The 3,569-nt window shown below is 48.0% G+C and overlaps 1 pseudogene; it reads left to right on the top strand.

The window, feature by feature from the left end:
* Positions 1 to 628: 628 nt before the first annotated feature.
* On the top strand, positions 629 to 1,574 carry LOC109753237 (dehydration-responsive element-binding protein 1B-like; annotated as a pseudogene).
* The last annotated feature ends 1,995 nt before the right edge of the window (positions 1,575 to 3,569 follow it).

Raw genomic sequence — 3,569 nt, 5'->3', positions numbered from 1 at the left:
CTCATGTGCATAGGAGGAGAGCTAGAGCACCACACACCTCTCTCACGGCCGGCCAAAAAAACAGAGCAGTGGCGCTGTTCGCGGGCAGCGTCGGTGGTATATATAGGTTTCTCTTTAGTCCCGGTTGGTGGCGAGAACCGGGACTGAAGGACAACATTTGGTCCCGGTTGGTCCCGGTTCCAGCCACCAACCGGGACTAAAGGTGCTGGGCCAGGAGCGAGGCCCATTTGTCCCGGTTCGTGTCTGGAACTGGGACCAAACGGTTCGGATGAACCGGGACCAATGGCCCCCGAGGCCCGGCCGGCGCCCTAGCCTCATGAACCGGGACTGATGCACCCTTTGATCCCGGTTCATGAGCGAACCGCTGGCCTCAACCAAAGTCCTGTTTTCTATCAGTGCCGCCCCATGTTTCTAAAGGTTAAGGGGGAGAATTTGCCACACCCCGCAAAAAAATTTAAAGGGCGCAGTCCGACACGGTATTTGTTCGGGCCACTTTTCTTATGCAAAGCTGAAAACTCACGGTTATTTTACGGTTCGGCGTGATATAAATGGTATACTGGAGATACTCTAACGTAGCGTATATACTGCCCAAAGAACGTACTGAACACGTGACCCACCACCTCCGCCCAGCGGCTCTTATCTCCTTCCGCGCTCATGTTATGCCGGCGCTCTCCACCCGAGCGCCGCCGCGAACAAGTACACCCCGTCACCCGTGCTTACCTGTATATACATCCCGGCCCCATCCTGCCACCGTCTCTCTCAACGCAGCAAGTCACACTTCATGAGCTCCTCGACTAGCTTCGATCGATCCATGGACGCCGCGTCCCCGTCCGACGACCAGGAGCAAGGGCCGCACCAAACGTTGTGGTCGGATCCGCCGAAGCGACCGGCGGGGCGCACCATGTTCAAGGAGACGCGCCACCCGGTGTACCGTAGCGTGCGGCGCCGTGGCCTGGCCGGGGGGTGGGTCTGCAAGCTGCGCGTGCACGGGACGAAGGGGTCCAGCTGGCACGGCACCTTCGCCACCGCTGAGACGGCGGCGCGCGCGCTCGCGCTCTCCGGCCGCGACACGCCTGCCTCAGCTTTGCCGACTCCGCCGGTTGGATGCTGCCCGTTCTCGCGGCCGGGTCGTTCGGCTTCGGCAGCGCACATGTGATCAAGGATGCCGTCGTGACGGTCCAGCGCAAGCAACCGCTTGTGTCTCCGACGGAGATGGCCGACTAAGACGAGGACGCCCATAGCTATCCGACGCCGAGCGCGCTGATCATATTCCATGTCCAGCGACTTGCTGGACGAACTCTGCTTTGGCGGCATCGACGCGTTATACTACGCGAGCTTGGCGCAGGGCGTGCTCGCGGGGCCGTCGCCGACGGAGATTTGCGGGAGGACGGCGGCGAGTAGAGCGCCCTGGAGACGCCGTATGGATATGGAGCTACTTGCTGGACTAGAGCAGTGTAAACTGTAAACTAGTGCTATTATTCTATGGAGCTAGTGTTTGCTTCAATATTCGTGTAAATTAGTGTTACTAATATAGATAATTCTGTTCTTCCAGATATGGGAAGAAACAGAGTAGGCATGGAGGGCAATTTTTCCCTAATGTGTTCATTCACTAATCGAGAAACTTTCCGGTTTCTACTTTTTTGGGGAAGGACTCATTTGTACTTCACCTTTTATCAGTAGACAGTAAAGTGTGAATAGTACTGTACTCTAATACCGTAAAGGTGAATGGTGCGTCCATTATTGGTCTAGAACTCGAGTGAGCACGTACTCCATAAACCCAAATAAATCATTCTAAAAGTTTACATGAATTTTATCATTATATATACACAAAGATTATACGTATGAACGAGCAAAAGACACAGGGAAGTCGGAAATCCGTTGGTATTCTGGAAGCGCATGCTCTTGCGCGTGAAAATATATTTTGAAATGGAAAAAAAATTCTATATGTTTTTTGTCACATCCAAATGCTACATACAAATTTGTAGGCAAAAAGATTAACATTTTGGCATGTGCAAAACAAAACAAAATAAACACCAAATGTTACCCCAAAATGTCACCTAAATTTGTTTTTTTCACCGGTGAAACACCGCTTCTCCGTTTCGCATGAAAACTTTCATGGATGTTTGTGACACTAACACGAACATCTACAAATAAATAGATTTTTTGAAAATATTTACTATATATTTTTTGTTTACTATTCACACCGGAGCGCGCGCTTCCAGGGGCCAAAACGTCATTCTCAAAGTCAGAAATCCGTTGCACCAAATATAATGGGTTGCCAGAGGAAAATCTAAGTAATGCAGAAAGAAATTGTTGATCTTGTTTTTGCGCTTTCGTTCAAATTTGGAATTTAAATTTACGACAGGTTATACTAATCCATTATTGGTCCAGAACTCGAGTATACAGGTTGTGTCTATGTAACAGGTTATACTAATCCTTTATTGGTCCAGAACTCGAGTTTTTGAAAGCTTTATCAAGGATTTTAGTTCTCGGTATGCAGTCCCCACCACAGAACACAATATACAGGATAAGTTTACATAGACTCGCTTGCACTGTCGATACCCTGACTCTTTCTTTAATTTCCTGCCAAATTTCTCTCAGCGATGTGAGATGCTGCATTCGATCGAGGGACCAAGGAATAACCCCAGCATATATCACTAGTAGAAAAAGAACCATTTGTCCCGGTTCCGGTTCATAAGGTCCATCTGTCCCGGTTGTGGAACTGGGACTAAAGGGTCGTTACTAATGCCCAGCCTTTAGTCCCGGTTCTTATACCAGCCAGGACAGATGGGCCTTCACGTGGCCGCTCCGGCGAGCCCAGGCGGGAGGGCCTTTGGTCCCGGTTGGTAGCACCAACCGGGACCAATAAGCTTCCACGCGTCAGCATTTCAGGGGCTGGTTTTTTTTTTGAAAGGAAGTGGTTTAGGGGGTTTGGGGGTTAATTTAGGTTGTTATAGGTAGCTAATAGAGAGATGTGTCATCTCTTATCTCTGTGCTACTGTTATACTGCTATTTCTAAACATGACTTAGATTGAAGTGAGGCAACATGTGGTGCATGTCGAAAGTAATACTAATCCTAACTTGATCAAGTTTGGATTGTACTACTTTCAACATGCACCACATGCATGTTGGCTTCACTTCAATCCAATCCATGTTCATTTCACCCACAGATATATAATAACTCTTCATACTCACATCATGCATCATCATAATAACAAGTCCTACTAATCATCATCATACAACTTCTACTCGTTATTAATAACAAGTCATGTGATCATCATCCTGATAGTCATCGAACCAACCCTACTTAATTGTTCTTAGCACATGATCATCAGTATTATGCAGGACCTAAATACCCTATTTAAGGTAAAATAGCATAAAACAATATAGACCCTGACTCTCCATTATGGAGAATGGAGATCATCCTGTCTCCAATTGTTGCGCGGCGCTTTTTTTTGCTTCCAAGAACCTCCTTACGACTGTCCATACATTTTTTCCATTCTCTGATTAGCATGTCTCCACTTCTTTTAGAAATCCGGTATGGACAGTTGAGATTCGTAGGATGACCT

This window comes from Aegilops tauschii, chromosome 5, assembly GCF_002575655.3.
Source record: "Aegilops tauschii subsp. strangulata cultivar AL8/78 chromosome 5, Aet v6.0, whole genome shotgun sequence".
Classification (NCBI taxonomy): Eukaryota; Viridiplantae; Streptophyta; class Magnoliopsida; order Poales; family Poaceae; genus Aegilops; species Aegilops tauschii.
Note: the sequence above shows the minus strand (reverse complement) of the source record. Positions and strands in the feature narration are given on the sequence as shown.